We start from the raw sequence: 7663 nt of genomic DNA on the forward strand, positions 1-7663 counted from the left end.
TCCCAAGTAGTGCTGGGTCTTATACCAAGCGCTCGTATTATTGTATAGTAAACCTTGATAAAAATAGCGTTCGTTCAACTGTAATAATATATTTTTCCATGTTCGGTCATTTACTGGCATTGGGTTTCCATGGGTTAATTAATTGAAATATAGTCCTTAGTCCATTATTTTCTCTCTGCATTGGATATGGTCTAAGACCTTCTTACTCGACTTATTTCTTATGAATTGGTTTAACTCAAGAGAGTTAGTTCATTTAACTAACTCATGTGGTAATTACCGTTCGTCACAGATTTCTCTAGTTACTCAGTTCACTTCTTAAATTTAAAAGATATTCTCTTAGTCTTCTTTTGTGCCGAACGAGAGAATTGTTGATCTCACTGTTATCGTTCGTCCTCGTTCTTCAGAGGGCGGAACGTTCGTTATTTCATGTCCTTGTAACTAATGATAAAAATAGTAATAAAATAAAGAATTATAAAGGGTGAACATTATATGGAAAGAATATACGATGATGGAATTTGAACGAGCGTTCCGGGGAGGAACGACTCATGTATTGAATATGGAATTTTGTAAAGTATGACTGTGGGCATGGTAATGCTGGCTGGTTCATCCTGATGTTCCGTGAGTGCTCGTCCTCACGTAGAGGGGGGTATGTCATGTGTGGGAACGACAGGAGGTCCTAGTCCTTAGGGGTACTTTGGATAGGGCTAACCTCGGGTGGCAGCTGATGTGATTATTCCAGTTACTACATCACCTGGGTGCAAGAACGCCTGTAGCTACACAGATTCATACAGTCCGGACGGTCCGTCTAGTGATAGATTTCTTATGATTATATGTGTTGAACTATATGCTTGTGTGTTGTTTGGAATGTTTATTTTATCTGTTGATGTATGAATTAAATTACATAAGCTTACCCTTCGTTTTTCCTTGTGTTGTCTCTCGTCTTTGTACGTCCGTCCTGTCATTGCGATGATCATCCGTGTGGATGTGAGCAGAATGCGAGGCATTGCTGGAAGACGTTATCGCTGAGGAGAATTTGGTAGACGTGGAGGTCAAGGCCGAGCCATAGAGCGTCCGGCTGTTTAGTTGATAGTTAGTTATTTTTATTTTTGGACGTTCGGTTATTGGTTTTGTAAAACCGTTCGTCTAGAACTCTCGCTTTATCTGTGTTAATATAGTTAATTCTGTACTTAACGCACATTCGTTCTTATGAGCGCTGTTTTTATTGTAAAGACTGCACTGTTTTGATTATGAAATGTAATTAATTCAAATTTATGGTTATTACTGTATTTTGGGATGTTACATTAGTGGTATCAGAGCAGTTTTGTTCTTTTAAGGACACTGTAGGTTATGAGTGCACTATGTTTTTGCTGTGTGCTTAATGTGTGTTTAATGAGTTAATTTTTCAACTCTTTGAACATGACTAACGCTCGTTTTTCTCTGTTCCCAGAGAACAAATGGCACCTAGACTCCCTCCTCCACCACAGCCCAATGAAGCTGATGCGCCCAACAACACTAGGTTGTTTGAATCAGTAATTGATAGACTACAACAACAAAACACTACCCTAATGGAGCAGAATGCAGCTGCTCTACAGAGTTTGGAGGCCGCACGCGCCAACTTTGAAGCTACTCAAAGGCAGTTAATGGAGATCATTGCTGCTACCAGAGGCACACCAGGAGCGTCCTCTTCCAACGCTACTCATCAGGCTGAATGGAGCTTGGAGAGCTTCCTTCAACACCACCCAGCCAAGTTCAGTGGGAAGTGCCTCCCTGATGAGGCAGATTAGTGGCTGCGGGACATGGAGAGGATTTACAACGCCAAGAGATGTCCGGATGAGAACAGGTTGGCGTTCACTGAATACCTACTAACCGGAGAAGCGAGCCACTGGTGGGCGAGCATGAGAGCCATCTTGACGGACGCCCAAAGCCCCATCACATGGGAAGTATTCAGAAGCAAGTTTTATGAGGAATACTTTCCAGACAGCGTTCGTTTTGCCAAGGAGGTGGAGTTTCTGCAACTGGTTCAAGGTGGAACGTCCGTTTCTGAATATACGAACAAGTTCAAGCACTTGGTTCGTTTCAACACTATGGCTACCAGTAAGGAGTGGCAATGCAGAAAGTTTGAAAATGGGCTGAGGAGTGATTTGAAGGTGTTAATTTCCAGCCTGTGTATTCGCTCATTTCCGACAATGGTTGGGAGGGCCAAAGTATTGGAGAAGAATATGGCAGAAGCAGAACAACATAAGAAGCAACAACAGGTGGGTAGGGGACCGATCGTATCTAGAAACAATGCTAATCTGAGAAGGACCCCCTACACTCGTCCAAATCAACCACCAAATACAAGTGGATCTCAAGCGCTAGTCACTGCCGGACAGTTGGGCAACAAGGAAACGTGACTTGTTTCTAGTGTGGAGGACCACATTATCGTTCGTCCTGTCCTCAGCTGATGGGAGGAAAATTCTGCGTTCGTTGTAGAAGAAATGGGCACTTGGAGAATGAGTGCAACATGGGTGGACGCGCTGTGATGAGACCCCCGAACACTGGGAGAAATCAACCAAGAGGAGGTGGACGAGCCCAAGCTGTTGGGCGTGTATATGCTCTGACTGGTGCGGAGGCAGCAAGCTCAGGTAATCTCATATTCGGTGATTGCTTGTTGTTTGGTAAACATTGCTATGTTTTGTATGATTCGGGGGCGACCCACTCCTTCATCTCGAAGGCGTGTGTTGAAAAACTGGACTTAGAAGTGAGAGAGATGCAGTTCGACCTGGTGGTGTCAACCCCAGCGGCTGGCGAGGTTAGGACGTCCACTATGTGCGTCAGATTGTCCCATAGAAGTGGAAGGGCGTAAGTTTAAAGTCAATCTCATCTGCTTACCTCTTCAAGGTTTGGAGGTGATTTTAGGAATGGATTGGCTGACTACCAATCGCATTCTCTTAGACTGTGGCGCTAAGAGATTGGTCTTTCCCGAAGAAGATGAAGAAGAATTTTCTGTGACGCTCGGTCAGTTGAAGGAAGACATCATGGAAGGTGCCAGTTGTTTCTTAATTATGACACATGAAGATTAGGAGTTTGGAAGTTCGATGCAAGAACGATCGTCCACTAGCAACAATAATGGACGATCGGTTGTGGATGAGTTTCCGGACGTATTTCCGGAAGAAATACCTGAACTACCTCCTGCTCGCGAGGTGGAGTTCACGATTGATTTGGTGACAACGGCGGCACCCATCTCAGTTCAACCTTACCGTATGTCACCTACGGAGTTAGCTGAGCTCAAGAAGCAGATTGAGGAGTTGATGGACAAGCAGTTCATCAGGCCGAGCGTATCACCATGGGGAGCGCCTGTTCTCTTAGTGAAGAAGAAAGATGGCAGCTCCAGACTTTGCATTGACTACAGGCAATTAAACAAGCTCACCATCAAGAATAAGTACCCATTGCCAAGGATAGATGATTTGTTGGATCAACTGCATGGGGCTACAGTGTTCTCTAAGATTGATTTGCGATCTGGATATCACCAAATTAGAGTTAAGGAGGAAGACATCCAGAAGACTGCTTTCAGATCTCGTTACGGACACTACGAGTATGTAGTGATGCCGTTCGGTGTGACTAACGCACCAGCAATCTTCATGGATTATATGAATCGGATATTCAGACCTTACTTGGACAAATTGGTGGTCGTTTTTATAGATGATATTCTCATCTACTCCAAGACCCAGGACGAACATGAAGAGCATTTGAGAATTGTACTTGGCGTACTGAGGGAGAAGGAGTTATACACAAGTTATCAAAATGTGAGTTCTGGATGAAGGAAGTTCAGTTCTTGGGGCACGTGGTATCGGCTGGAGGTATCTCGGTAGATCCAACTAAGGTACGAGCGGTATTGGAATGGGAGAGCCCCCGTTCGGTCACTGAGGTTCGTAGTTTCGTGGGACTTGCGGGCTACTACAGACGTTTTATTGAAAGATTTGCTAAGATAGTGGCTCCGCTAACTCAGTTGACCAGGAAAGATCAACCGTTCGCCTGGACCGATCGTTGTGAAGAATGTTTTCAAGAGCTGAAGCACAAGTTGACGAGCGCTCCAGTTCTGATTATTCCAGACACGGCCAAACCGTTCGAGGTGTACTGCGACGCTTCTCACCAAGGTTTGGGTTGTGTGCTGATGCAAGAAAAGCGAGCGGTAGCGTACGCGTCTCGTCAGTTGAAGATTCACGAGAGGAACTATCCTACGCACGACCTAGAGTTGGCAGCGGTCGTCTTCGCACTGAAGATTTGGAGGCATTACTTGTACGGATCCACATTCCAAGTCTTCAGTGATCACAAGAGTCTCAAGTACCTTTTTTATCAAAAGGAGTTGAACATGAGGCAAAGGAGGTGGCTTGAGTTCTTGAAAGATTATGAGTTTGAACTGCTGTATCATCCCGGGAAGGCTAATGTGGTGGCAGACACTTTAAGCAGAAAAGAGTTTCGGGTCTCGGCAATGATGGTCAAAGAGCTGAGTTTGGTGAAAAGCTTTAGGGACCTAAGGTTGCAGTTTGACTTAGGACCGAACGTTATTAAATGTTGTAACCTTAGAATCTCCAGTAATGTGTTCGACCGAATCAAGATGAAGCAACGAGAGGACGAAGACCTGGTGAAGATTTTGAATACGCTCGGTTCAGATCAAGCTAAAGAATTCAATACTGGAACGGACGATCTATTACGTTATATGGGTAGAACGTGCGTTCCAAACGATGGAGATCTGAAGAGGATTATTTTGGAGGAAGGGCATCACAGTCGTCTTAGCATACACCCTGGTATGACTAAGATGTGTCAAGACCTCCGACAGTCTTTCTGGTGGCCTGGAATGAAGAATGATGTCGCTCGTTTTGTGGCGTCATGTCTGACTTGTCAACGAGCGAAGGCTGAACACTAGAGACCGGGCGGCTTACTTAGCAATTAGAAATTCCTGAATGGAAGTGGGACAACGTTTCCATGGATTTCGTGACCCACCTACCACGCACGGGCGGAAATCATGACTCAATTTGGATGATCGTGGATCGGCTAACTAAGAACGCCCACTTCCTGGCAGTCAATTTGAAGATGTCGATGACCAACTTAGCTAAGTTGTATATCAAGGAGATCGTTCGTTTGCATGGAGTCCCTTCGAGCATCATTTCTGACCGAGACACGAGATTCACATCTCGGTTTTGGCAATCTTTGCAAGGTGAATTGGGAAGCAGACTGCAAATGAGTTCAGCTTATTACCCTCAGACGGACGACCAATCTGAGAGGACCATCCAGACGCTCGAAGATTTACTGAGGACGTGCGTCCTAGATCACTTAGGCTCTTGGGATGAAGTCTTGCCGCTAGTGGAATTCACTTACAATAACAGCTTTCAGTCTAGTATTGGAATGGCACCATTTGAAGCTCTCTATGGTAGGAAATGCCGAACGCCACTTTGTTGATTTCAAGAAGGAGAGAACGTGTTAACTGGACCCAAACTTATCCAGCAAACGACCGAGAAGGTGAAGTTAATACAAGAGAGGTTGAAGACGTCCCTAAGCAGGCAGAAGTCCTATGCAGATAAGAGAAGAAGACCTTTGGAGTTCGCTGCAGGAGATCATGTATTTCTTAGACTCAATCCGATCACTGGAGTAGGCAGAGCCGTTCGTCCAAAGAAGCTATCCCCCAAGTTTGTCGGGCCGTATCAAATTTTGAGAAAGATCGGACCAGTGGCGTATGAATTGGCCTTACCACCTCAACTGTCGAACCTTCACCCCGTCTTCCACGTTTCCCAACTTCGGAAGTACATAGCGAACCCCTCTCACGTACTGGAGTTGGAAGACGTTAAACTTCGTCAAGACCGAACGCTGGAGTTACAACCAGTTCGTGTGGAAGACAGCCGCACCAAGTTATACAAGGGAAAAGACGTTCGGTTAGTGAAGATGGTGTGGGACGAAAAGACTGGCGACTCTACATGGGAAGTGGAGGATGCTATGAGGGACTTGTATCCTCACCTATTTCCGGGTAAGATTTAATTTTCGAGGACGAAAATTTTTGTAGTTAGGGGGAATGTCAGACCTTGGAAATTAACCCAAACCCCACCTGTTAAATCTCATTTATTACACCCTAAACCCTGCTCAGGTGCATTAAAAACGCACTCCCAAACTCTGCACACTGACGCCAGGTGTCAAGAATGGAAGGTTCGAAAATCAGTAGTGGAAGACAGGTGTCCGTATGAGAGGGTGTGATCGTTTTAACTTGGGAAGAAAAAGGAATTCTGAAACCTTATTCCCACTCTCTCTCTGCATGCACCCTTCTTCCTCCTGAAGACTGATTTTCATTCTCTCCTCCTTCTCTCTAGAAAGTTTCCCTCTTCTCTCTACTGTAACTCAGTACTTTCTTCTCTGATCAACATTCAGAAACCGTAGGAGCATTCTCTGAGCCGTGAGCTTCAAGTTGGACCGAACAGTTTCAGAATCTGAAGCTGGTAAGTTTTTTTTCCCTTAGTTGTTCGTTCTTAGGTTTCCTGAAAAAACTAAGTTATGGCTGCATGCAAGTGTGTAGTCTAAGTACTTCGACTTTATTGTGGTTAGATTTGATTGGAAGAGTTAAGTGACCGTTAAGGGTAGAAAACGTTAGCTGGACGAGCCACAAATCTTGCGTATAGAACGTTTCAGTCACGAATCCGAGTAAGGGAAGCTTATTTGTTTAATTCATATGCTATGCTTTGTATGAACGTTCGTCTGAGTTGATTAAATGAATATGATGCATGCTGATTGACATGTATGATGTTTGAGATGTATGAATGCGAATATGAGTTATCACTATGAAGTATGAGTTATTAATGTGGAATTCTGTAAAGTATGTAAATTGATATTATAAGATATGAATTGATAGGTTAAAATGTGAGTTGAAAAGTAGATGAAAAATCTGAATATGACATTCTTACTATGATAATGTACGCTCGTCATCGAACGGTCCTCTACCGTTCGTTTTCCAGTAAACTGTTTGAAATGGAATTCTTTCATGTGGAAAGAACTCTGGTCGAGAACGAGCGTCCTCCTATGAAGTACTAAGTTTGAGCGTTCGACTCAGCCTAGTGGTATCCGAGTATCTGAAATAAAACAATAATATTTATGCCCTCGTACTTTATAATAAGTAGCGCTCGGTCTTATACCTAGCGTTCGTAATAAGAAACGCTCGGTCTTATACTTAGCGTTCGAAATAGGTAGCGCTCGGTCTTACACCTAGCGTTCGTCCCAAGTAGTGCTCGGTCTTATACCAAGCGCTCGTATTATTGTATAGTAAACCTTGATAAAAATAGCGTTCGTTCAACTGTAATAATATATTTTTCCATGTTCGGTCATTTACTGGCATTGGGTTTCCATGGGTTAATTAATTGAAATATAGTCCTTAGTCCATTATTTTCTCTCTGCATTGGATATGGTCTAAGACCTTCTTACTCGACTTATTTCTTATGAATTGGTTTAACTCAAGAGAGTTAGTTCATTTAACTAACTCATGTGGTAATTACCGTTCGTCACAGATTTCTCTAGTTACTCAGTTCACTTCTTAAATTTAAAAGATATTCTCTTAGTCTTCTTTTGTGCCGAACGAGAGAATCGTTGATCTCACTGTTATCGTTCGTCCTCGTTCTTCATAGGGCGGAACGTTCGTTATTTCATG

At 43.8% G+C, this 7663-nt stretch overlaps 1 pseudogene; it reads left to right on the forward strand.

Annotated features, from left to right (window-relative positions):
• The first annotated feature begins 1454 nt into the window (after positions 1–1454).
• Positions 1455–2845, forward strand: LOC148190587 (uncharacterized; annotated as a pseudogene).
• Positions 2846–7663: the final 4818 nt, after the last annotated feature.

The sequence above is a fragment of the Vigna umbellata genome, unplaced genomic scaffold (genome assembly GCF_029865625.1).
Source record: "Vigna umbellata cultivar VRB3 unplaced genomic scaffold, Vumbellata_1.0 scaffold_727, whole genome shotgun sequence".
In the NCBI taxonomy this organism is placed as follows: domain Eukaryota; kingdom Viridiplantae; phylum Streptophyta; class Magnoliopsida; order Fabales; family Fabaceae; genus Vigna; species Vigna umbellata.